Source organism: Pelophylax lessonae (assembly GCF_965119305.1).
Source record: "Pelophylax lessonae genome assembly, chromosome: 6".
Classification (NCBI taxonomy): Eukaryota; Metazoa; Chordata; class Amphibia; order Anura; family Ranidae; genus Pelophylax; species Pelophylax lessonae.
In genome coordinates this window covers 10,448,467-10,459,850 of record NC_138773.1, presented here as the reverse complement: position 1 = coordinate 10,459,850, position 11,384 = coordinate 10,448,467, and positions in this window count along the sequence as shown.

Below are 11,384 nucleotides of genomic sequence, written 5' to 3'. Positions count from 1 at the left end.
GGTAATCACATCATGGCTATGCTTTTAAAGTATACGGTATATTTCCCAGTTAAGATGGCAGCCCATTTCCGGAGCTGGAATAAAAGTTCTCACTTACAAAAGTCTTTTTGAAGTACTTCCAGTTACAAATAGAAAGATAACTTGTGATAAAAAAATAGTATATATACTGTATATAGGTAATCAAAAAGGATTTTCCCTTTAAAACAAATACAGTCTTCTTTAGAGTACACAATATAAGTTTGGCCCCATTTTTCTCTACATGGTCGATTATTCCATAGCAGGGTTTTACAGAGGTTTTTTTGCAATCTGTATGTTGCTTATAAAACAACCAGCTATAAGGCAGTCCAGCCAAATGGACTTTCATTTCAATGTCTAAATCCGGGGTCTGCAATATTTTCAGTACGAGGGTCATATAGTATATTTTACAAATATTCACCAGCTGAAAAAAATAATTTAAAAAAGAAAAGTATTATGTCAGAAACCCCACAACTCATCAGAGCTCCCCTACCACATCAGAAAGAAGCCACCAATTTCATCAGAGCCCCCTTCACATAAGATCCCCCTTCACATCAGATCCCGCTCTATGTCAGAGCCCCCTTCACATCAGAGCCCCCCTCTAGGACAGAGCCCCCTTCACATCAGAACACACATACTCAGAGCCCCCTTCACATCAGAGCCCCCCTCTAGGTCAGAGCCCCCTCTAGGTCAGAGCCCCCTTCACATCAGAGCCCCCCATTGTCAGAGTCCCCCTCACATCAGAGTCCCCCTCTACATCAGAGCCCCCTTCACATCATAACCCCCCTTTTACATCAGAGCACCCTTCACATCAGAGCTTCCATTCACTTTATACTCCAAGCCCCCTTCACATCAGAGCCCCCCTCTAGGTCAGAGCCCCTTTCACATCAGAGCCCCCCATTGTCAGAGCCCCTTCACATCAGAGTCCCCATCTACATCAGAGCCCCCTTCACATCAGAACCCCCCTTTTACATGAGAGCTCCCTTCACATCAGAGCTTCCATTCACATTATACTCCGAGCCCCCTTCACATCAGAGCCCCCCTCTAGGTCAAAGTCCCTTTCACATCAGAGCCTCCCATTGTCAGAGCCCCTTCACATAAGAGTCCCCCTCTACATCAGAGCCCCCTTCACATCAGAACCCCTCTTTTACATGAGAGACCCCTTCACATCAGAGCTTCCATTCACTTTATACTCAGAGCCCCCTTCACATCAGAGCCCCCCTCTAGGTCAGAGCCCCTTTCACATCAGAGCCCCTCATTGTCAGAGCCCCTTTACATCAGAGCCCCCTTCACATCATAACCCCCCCTTTACATGAGCGCCCCTTCACATCAGAGCTTCCATTTACTTTATACTCAGAGCCCCCTTCACATCTGAGCCCCCCTCTAGGTCAGAGCTCCTTTCACATCAGAGCCCCCCAATGTCAGAGCCCCTTCACATCAGAACCCCCCTCTACATCAGAGCCCCCTTCACATCAGAACCCCCTTCACATCAGAACCCCCCTTTTTACATGAGAGACCCCTACACATTAGAAGTCCCGTTCAGTTTAGAGCCCCTTTTACATGAGAGCCCCCTTCACATCAGATCCTCCCATTCACATCAGAGCCTTCCCTTCACTTTAGAACCTCCACCCCTTGCACATTAAAGCTCCTCCCCTTCACATCCAAAGCCCCAGAAACATCAAACCTCTCTCCATATCAGGGCCCAGCTCATGCTATTCACCAGCAGTATATACAGTACTGAGGATTACACACTATATTAGTGGTGAATAGCATGTATGGCACAGCACTGGGATATTAAATTACAGAAGGGAGATTAGGCGCCAGCAATTATATATTTTTGCATGAATGGACATTATATTTTTGTGAATATATTTAAAGAGGAAGTAAACCTCCATCTTTAAGTTTTACCTATAGGTGGTGTAAATATCTCCTAAACATGCACCGTTTAGGAGATATTTACTGACCTAGCAGCCAGTTACATCACTGGCGTATGCGCTCTGAAGGAACGGCCGCCCGTGTGTTTCTTCAGAGCAGTGTGCGGTGACTGGCGGCTCCAGCGCCCACGTGCGGTAGTGACGTCATTGCAGCTCGCATACTAGCACATTATGCCTTTGCCTTGCAGGTAAATAAAAACAAAAACAAAAAAAAGAGTGCAGAGGTTTACAGTCACTTTATGTGCACATTTTACGGTGGTGTTCATGTATTTTGTTAACCACTTACCGCAAAGTGATGTAGCCCTACGTCGGCAAACTTTGCGGTAGTATACCGGGATGATGCCTCTAGCTAGAGACACCATCCCGGTACCGTGGTTTAGAGCCAACGGTCGGCTTTCCGTCGGTAATAACCGATGTGGCCCGGGAGCCGCTCGATCGTTACCCGGGTGAGCGGGAGGGGACGTCCCCCCCCTCCCGCCGCCTTCCGTGACTTTGCTCGGGACTCCCGTCCCACCGGGAACCCCGAGCACCCAGCCGGCACGTCCGCCGGCTGGATGGAGTCCCGATGAATGCCGGAAACGGCTTCGATCGGGTCTCTGATGACGTAACCCGGAGGCAGCGTCCATGACGTCACTTCCGGGTTACTGTGCTGCAAAAGGTGGCAAATTTAAAAAACGGCTGTATGCAAAAACGCCGTTTTCAGCGTTTTGCATACATGAAAGTGTAGTGGAGGGGTTTGGGGTCTTTTAGACCCTCGATCCCTCCATAAAGAGTACCTGTCACTACATATTGGTGTCACAAGGGATGTTTACATTGCTTGTGACAGCAATAAAAGTGATCAGAGTTTTTTTTTTTTTTTAAAAACCTGTAATAAAGTTTAAAAAAAAAAAAATAAATAAATAGGAAAAAAAAAAAAATTTTAGCAGCCCCCGTCACCGTTAGCTCGCGCACAAAAAAAAATTTATACGGAAGTCGAGCCGCAAATGAAATCGCTGTTCAAACCACACATGTGAGGTATCGCCGCGATCGCCAGAGCGTGAGCAATAATGAAAAAAAAAGAGCTACACTCTAACTCTAAACTGGTAACCGTTAAAAAAATTTAAAGCGTTGCCTATTGAGGTCTCTATTGACCGTAGTTTGTCGCCATCCCACGGGGGGGGGGGGGGGGGCGCAATTTTAAACCGTAACATGTTGGATATCTATTTACTCAGCATGACATCATCTTTCACAATATAAAAAAAAATGGGCTAACTTTACTGTTTAGCATTTTTTAAATGCTGTGAAATGTGATTTTTCAAAATTTTTCCAAAAAAATTGCGTTTTAAAGACCGCTGTGCAAATACCGCGTGACAAAAAATATTGCAATGACCGACATTTTATTCTCCAGAGTCTTTGCTAAAAAATATATATATATATAATGTTTGGGGGTTCTAAGTAGTTTTCTAGGAAAAAATACTGATTTTAACTTGTAAACAAAAAGTGTCCAAAATAGGGCTGGGGCTTAAGTGGTTAATATGATGATGTGATTTAATTTAATTAGCGCGGCTATCTATATTTATATTGGTTTGGTTGCTGTTCCTCACCCAGTGAAAACACTTTAGCTGCAGCTGATAACACATAATAATCACTGACACAATTTTGGAAATCACATTTTTTTTTTTTACTTTTAATCACTTCCTTACCGCTGGACGTCATATGACACATATGTAAACAGTGTTCAATCCATAGATGGGAGGTATTGCCGTGAACGTTAGAGCAAGAGCAACAATTCTAGCCTAAACTAACTCTAAACTGGTAACCTCGTTGCCTATGGAGATTTGTAAGTACCGAAGTTTGGCGTCATTCCATGAGGGTGGGCAATTTTAAAGCATGACATGTTAGGTACCGTATTTCCCCGAAAATAAGACCTACCCTGAAAATAAGACCTACCCTGAAAATAAGACCTACCCTGAAAATAAGACCTACCCTGAAAATAAGACCTACTGTTGTTTTTGGGAAGGCTGCAATATAAGCCCTACCCTGAAAAATAAGCCCTAGTTTAGTGTTTGTAAAATCCTAGAATCCCCTTTTATACTGTTTTATATAATGTCCAGTGTGTGTTTCTGTAATCTAATAGTGTGAAATACCTTCGGTACAGCGCCGCTCAGTTCTCAGCCCCCGCTCTGCTCTTCTCCTCTTCTTATGGCTGTCAGCGGGGGATCTCAGCCCCAACCCTTTGCAATGTTCAGAGCGGGTCACAGAAGCGGCGAGCATTATATTATAATTGTGCGGAATACCTTCGTACAGCGCCGCTCGGCGCTCAGCAGATTCCCCGCTTTTCTCCTCTTCTTATAGCTGTCAGCGGGGGATCTCAGCCCCTCCCCTTTGCAGTGCTCAGAGCGGTAATTGTGTGAAATACCTTCGGTACAGCGCCGCTCGACGCTCAGCTGATTCCCTGCTCTGCTCTTCTCCTCTTCTTATAGCTGTCAGCGGGGGGATCTCAGCCCCTCCCCTTTGCAGTGTTCAGAATGGGTCACAGAAGTGCCAAGCATTATATTATAATTGTGTGAAATACCTTCGGTACAGTGCCCCTCGGCACTCAGCTGATTACCCGCTCTGCTCTTCTCCTCTCATAGCTGTCAGCGGGGGATCTCAGCCCCTCCCCTCTGCAGTGTTCAGAGCGGTCACGGAAACACTGAGCATTATATTATAATTGTATGAAATACCTTCGGTACAGTGCAGCTTGGCGCTCAGCTGATTCCCTGCTCTGCTCTTCTCCTCTAATAGCTGTTAGCGGGGGGATCTCAGCCCCTCCCCTTTGCAGTTTTCAGAGCGGGTCACAGAAGCGCCGAGCATTATATTATTATTGTGTGAAATACCTTTGGTACAGCACCGCTCGGCTGATTACCCGCTCTGCTCTTCTCCTCTCATATCTGTCAGCGGGGGATCTCAGCCCCTCCCCTCTGCAGTGTTCAGAGCGGTCATGGAAACGCAGAGCATTATAATATTATTGTGTGAAATACCTTCGGTACAGTGCCACTCGGCGCTCAGCTGATTACCCGCTCTGCTCTTCTCCTCTCATAGCTGTCAGCGGGGGATCTCAGCCCCTCCCCTCTGCAGTGTTGAGAGCGGTCACGGAAATGCCGAGCATTATATTATTATTGTGTGAAATACCTTCGGTACAGCGCCGCTTGGCGCTTCCGTGACCCCCCAGCTGTCAGCGGGGGAAAAGAGAAGGAAGAGCAGCGGGAAATCAGCTGAGTGCCGAGCGGCGCTGTACCGAAGGTATTTCACACTATTATAATATAATGCTTGGCGATTCTGTGACCCGCTCTGAGGGGAGGGGCTTAGATCCCCTATTGACAGCTATGAGAAGAGAAGGAGAGGAGAGCAGAGCGGGAGATTAGCTGAGCGGCGCTGTACGGAAGGTATTTTACACTATTAGATTACAGAAACACACACTGGACATTTTATAAAACAGTCATAAAGTGGATTCTAGGATTTTACAAACACTAAACTAGGTTTACACAGGGGTATCCTGACAGGCATGGAGGGAGATAAGACCTACCCCAAAAATAAGCCCTACTGTGTCTTTTGGTGCCAGAATGAATATAAGACCCGGTCTCATTTTTGGGATAACAAGTTATCTATTTACTCGATGTAATATCATCTTTCACATTATACAAAAACATTTGGTTAACTTTTAACTAACTTTTTCATTTGTTTTTTTTTTTTTTTTTTAATTTATAAAACAGTTTTCTTTCCCAAAAATGGCACGCACATTAACCACTTGCCAGCCACCAGCAGTACATATACTGCGGAAGGTTGGCTCTATTGTGCAAAACAACGTACCTATAGCCAGTGGGGTCGCACAAGCGCAAGCTGATTAGCCAGAGGGGGAGCCAATCAGCGTGTCCTGCGGACGCCATGTCCGCCGGCCACCCACGATCTCTCCCCAGAGAGACAGAACACAGGGATCTTGTGTTCCTGCTATTTAGGAACACAGATCTCTGTGTTCATCTATTGAGTCCATCCCATACACAGTTAGAAAGCACCCCCTATGCACACATTTAACCCCTGGTTAACCCCTTCCCTACCAGTGCCATTAGTACAGTGACAGTGCATATTTTTAGCACTGATTACTGTAGTAATGTCACTGGTCCCCTCAAAAGTGTCAGTTAGGGGTCCGATTTGTCTGCCGCTATGTCGCAGTCCCGCAAAAAAACGCTGATCGCCGCCATTACTAGTAAAATAAATAATTAAATAAATAAAAATGACATAAATCTATCCCCTAAATTGTAAACTGGATAACTTTTGCGTAAACCAATCAATATACACGTATTGGGATTTTATTTTACCAAGAAAATGTAGCAGAATACAAATTGGACTAAAATGATGGAAAAATTTGATTTTTAGTTTTGTTTTTATTTAGGAATGTTTTATAGCAGAAAGTAAAAAAAAAATATATATATATATATTATTTTTCAGAATCGCCGCTCTTTTTTTATTTATAGCGCAAAATCTAAAAACCACAGAGGTGATCAAATACCACCAAAAGAAAGCTCTGTTTATGGGGAAAAAAAGACGTAAATTTTATTTGGGTACAGCGTCGCACGATGGCGCAATTGTCTGTTAAAGTAACGCAGTGCTGTATCGCTAAAAAATGGCCTGATCATTAAGGGTAAAGTTTTAAAGTTTTGGACCCTTTTGATGAATCCTTGGTGTGCTGATGACATTTCTTCACTTTGGTCATTAAGGGGGGTAAAACTTTCTGATCCAGAAGTTAACCACTTAAGGACCAGCCCCACCGCAGTTATACTGCGGCAGGCAGTCCCTCCTGCGCGAACCGACATAGGTATACGTCGGTTGCGCGCCTGCAGCTAGGGGGCGAACGCCCTCCCGCCCACACTCAGCAGTGGGGACTCCGATGCAGGGGGCAGACGGCTCTGATTGCCTCCTGGCACCCGCGATTGCTCCCCGCTGAGAGAGAAGAACGGTCGGATGTTGTAAACACAGCTGACCGTTCTTCTCTCTGGAATGATCACAGAGCTCCTGTGATCCTTCTATGTAGGATCACAGGTCTCTATGGTCATTTCACAAGCTCCGCCCCATACAGTTAGAAACACGCCCCTAGGTTCACATTTAACCCCATGATCACCCACAATGTTAACCCCTTCCCTGCCAGTGTCCTTATTACAGAAACAGTGCATATTTTTAGCACTGATTACTGTAGTAATGTCACTGGTCCCCCCCCAAAAGTGTCAAAAATGTCAGTTAGGTGTCCGATCTGTCCGCCGCAATGTCGCAGTCCCGCTAAAAATCGCAGATCATTTCACAAGCTCCGCCCCCATTCAATTAGAAACACTCCCCTAGGTTCACATTTAACCCCTTGATCACCCACAGTATTAAACCCTTCCCTGCCAGTGTCATTATTACAGTAACAGTGGATATTTTTAGCACTGATTACTGTAGTAATGTCACTGGTCCCCCCAAAAGTGTCAAAAATGTCAGTTAGGGGTCCGATCTGTCCGCCGCAATGTCGCAGCCCCGCTAAAAATCACAGATCGCCGCCATTATTAGTGAAAAATAAACAATAAAAATGACAACAATCTTTCCCTTAGTTAGTAAACGTGATAACATTTGTGAAGACCAATCAAAATACGCTTACTGCAATTTTTTTTTTACCAAAAATATATAGCAGAAAACAAATTGGCCTAATAAGTTAAAACATTTTTATTTTTAGTTTTTTTTGGGAATGTTATATAGCAGAAAGTGAAAAATATTGTTTTTTTTTTTTTTCCTTCAAAATTGTCGCTATTTTTTTGTTTATAGCGCAAAAAAATAAAAACCGCACAGGTGATCAAATACCACCAAAAGAAAGCTCTGTATGTGGGGGGAAAAAAAGGACGTCAATTTTATTTGGGTACAGCATCGCACGACCGCGCAACTGTTCGTTAAAATAACGCAGTGCCGAATCGCAAAAAAAATGGCCTGGTCATTAAGGGGGTGCAGAAGTGATTAATCTTCTGCCCACATCAAAGCAAACTGTCACCGATAACTTTTTTTTTTTGTTTTGTTTTTTTCTTAAGAAAATTAGATTTTTATTCCAGTTTTGTTAAATATGCTGAATATTTGGCTTGACGTTAAAAAAAAAAAACAGTTTCGGTTTGTCGGTCAGGGAATGCAACGTTCGTATCAGACGTGTAAAGCTGGGTGTGCCGTGCATTGTTTCTCCATGTGAAAGTCTAGAAGATGTTTTTAGAAAACACCCCCCCCCCCCCCCACATCATATCAATACTCTGCTCCCACCAAGGGAAATATATTCAGTACCTGTGGGTGACGTTCCTGGAGGTGCCAAGAGACAGGCGGCTGGATCTTCTCTGCTTTCCAGAAACTGAAAGTAATGTTTTGTAATGAGTCACGTCTTCTGTTTTTAGGACCAAATAACATCTGCGTGAACTTCCGCTCCGTGTTCCAGGCGTGCTGTGCTGTTAAAAATAAAATGTTTCCTATTAACCTCCCTGGCGGTCTGATTATGTCAGTATTTTTGGAAATCTATTGTTTTATATTGTAGGCCTAAAATTCATAGGGAAAAAAAAAAAAACAGTAAAAGTGAATAAAAATTATTAATAAATTATTAAGGAATGAATTAATAAATTAACCACTTCTGGACCGGAAGATTTCCCCCCCCCTTAACCGGTTGCCGACCGCCGCAAGTACATATACTGCGGCGGTCAGCCTCGGCCAGGCAAAGTGACGTACCGGTACGTCACTAGCCTGTCACTGGCTTGTGAGCCAATAGCGGGCGGGCGCGCGCCCGCTGAGGCGCGCGCCCGCCCCCCCCGGCTCGTTCCCTAACAAGTCAGTGCGTATGACCGGCGGACCCAATGTCCGCCGGTCACTCGCGATCGTTCCCCGGGAAGAGAGAAAGGCGGGCGGCTAATGTAAACAAGCCACCTGTCATTCTCCCCTGTGTTTAAATGGAGATCAGACGGTTCTACTATGAAGGACCGTTGATCTCTGTTTTTACAATAGTAGCCATGTCCAATCACAGTTAGAAACACGCCCCTAGGACACACTTAACCCCTCCCTCTCCAATACAGTTAACCCCTTCCCTGCCAGTGTCATTTTTACAGTAACAGTGCATATGTATAGCACTGATTACTGCAGTAATGTCACTGGTACCCCCAAAAGTGTCAAAAATGTCAGTCAAGGGTCCGATCTGTCCGCCGCAATGTCGCAGTCCCGCAAAAAAAATCGCAGATCGCCGCCATTACTCGTTAAAAAAAAAAAAAACACCAAAAATGACAAAAATCTTTCCCTTTGTTAGTAAACACGATAACTTTTGCGCAAACCAATCAAAATACGCTTTTTGCGATTTTTTTTTACCAAACATATGAAGCAGAAAACAAATTGGCCAAAAATTTTAAAAAATTTAGATTTTTACATTTTTTTGGGGGGGAATTTCATATTAAAAAATGTGAAAAAAATTGTTATTTTTGCAAAATTTACGCTCTTTTTCTGTTAATAGCGCAAAAAGTAAAAATCGCACAGGTGATCAAATACCACCAAAAGAAAGCTCTGTTTGAGGGAAAAAAAGATGTAAATTTTGTTTGGGTATGGCGTCGCACGACCGCGCAATTGCCAGTTAAAGTCGCACAGTGCCGAATCACAAAAAGTGGCCTGGACGTAAGACAGCAAAATCCTCCGGTGGTAAAGTGGTTAATGACCAGGGCATTTTTTGCGATTCGGCACTGCATTATTTTTTAATGAACAATTGCACGGTTGTGTGACGCTGCACCCAAATAAAATTGATGTTCTTTCCCCCCCCCCCCCCCCCCACAAATAGAGCTTTCTTTTGGTGCCATTTGATCACCTGTGCGATTTTTATTTTTTGAGCTATAAACATAAAAAAGCGACAATTCTGAAAAAAAAAAAAAAAAACAATATTTTTTACTTTCTGCTATATAACACCCCCCCCCCCCCCAAAAAAAAAAATCTAATTTTTTCATAATTTTAGCCCAATTCGTATTCTGCTACATATTTTTGGCAGTGATGAGCCGGTTCGGTTCGCACCAGAACACCATGAACAGAGGAAAAGTTTATTCAAACAAACCCCCATTGAAGTCTATGGGACTCGAACCTTGAAACCTTGAAACAACCTCATATTGAAGGCTTAAATGCAAGTTATTGCCCCCAAAAAAGTGTACGGGGGTCCGGGTCCTGACCTGGGGAACATGTAGCAATGAAAAAAAAAGATTTTAAAACGATCGTTTTTAAAGGAGTACTGATTTACTGATTTTAATGAGGCTTAAAGTGAAACTATAAAAATAAAAAATTCCTTCAAATATCGTGCCTGGGGGGGTCCCCTGAATGTGCCTGTAAAGTAGTGCATCTCTACGATGTATGTAGCCTGCTGCAGCAATACTGACATTTCTAAAGCAAAAAATGTCATATATAAATATACATACAAATTTAAAATCACATGTACTTGTCATACGGGTGCAGAAAAATTGGGCCTTGGTTGTTGGTGGTGCCTGAACACCGTAACCTCTCACAGTTACTCTTGCTGGGCACAGGAACGGGCCCTGCTGCTAAAAGATCCATACAAACTTTGAAATCGCATGTACTTGTCATACAGGTGCCGAAAATTGGACCTTTGGTGTTGCTGGTGCCTGAACACCATAACCAACCCCTCACAGTTACACTTGCTTGGTGCAGGAATGGGACCTGCTGGTAAGAATTCCATGGAAGTTTGAAATTGCATGTACTTGTCATACAGGTTCAGAAAAATTGGGCTTTGGTTGTTGGTGGTGCCTGAACACCGCAACCCCTCGCAGTTACTCTTGCTGGGCGCAGGAATGGGACCTGCTGGTAAGAATTCCATACGAAGTTGAAATCGCATGTACTTGTAAGTTGTCATACAGGTGCAGAAAAATTGTCCTTGGGTGTTGGTGGAGCCTGAACACTGCAACCCCTCTCAGTTACTCTTGCTGGGCGCAGGAACGGCCCCTGCTGGTAAAAATTCCATACCAATTTGAAATTGGCAAAGGTCAAGTGTTGTATGTGTTCTTATCAGTGATCTAGAGGGGGTGCTGTGCTGTCATCTGACCTGGCCAAGGTTGGGTGGCGGCTATGCAAACTGGCCGGAGTGATGAGGACCTGGAAGGCTAGTATCGGCAGGAACTGAAACTGAAATTGGTCCTTGGTTGTTGGGGGTACCTGAACACCGCAACCCCTCAAAGTTACTCTTGCTGGTAGCAGGAATGGGACCTGCTGGTAAGAATTCCATACATATTTGAAATTGCATGTACTTGTCATACAGGTGCCAAAAAATTGGGCCTTTGCTGTTGGTGGTGCTTGAACACTTTAACCAACCCCTCACAGTTACTCTTGCTGGGAGCAGGAACGGGACCTTCTGGTAAGAATTCCATACAAATTTGAAATTGCATGTAC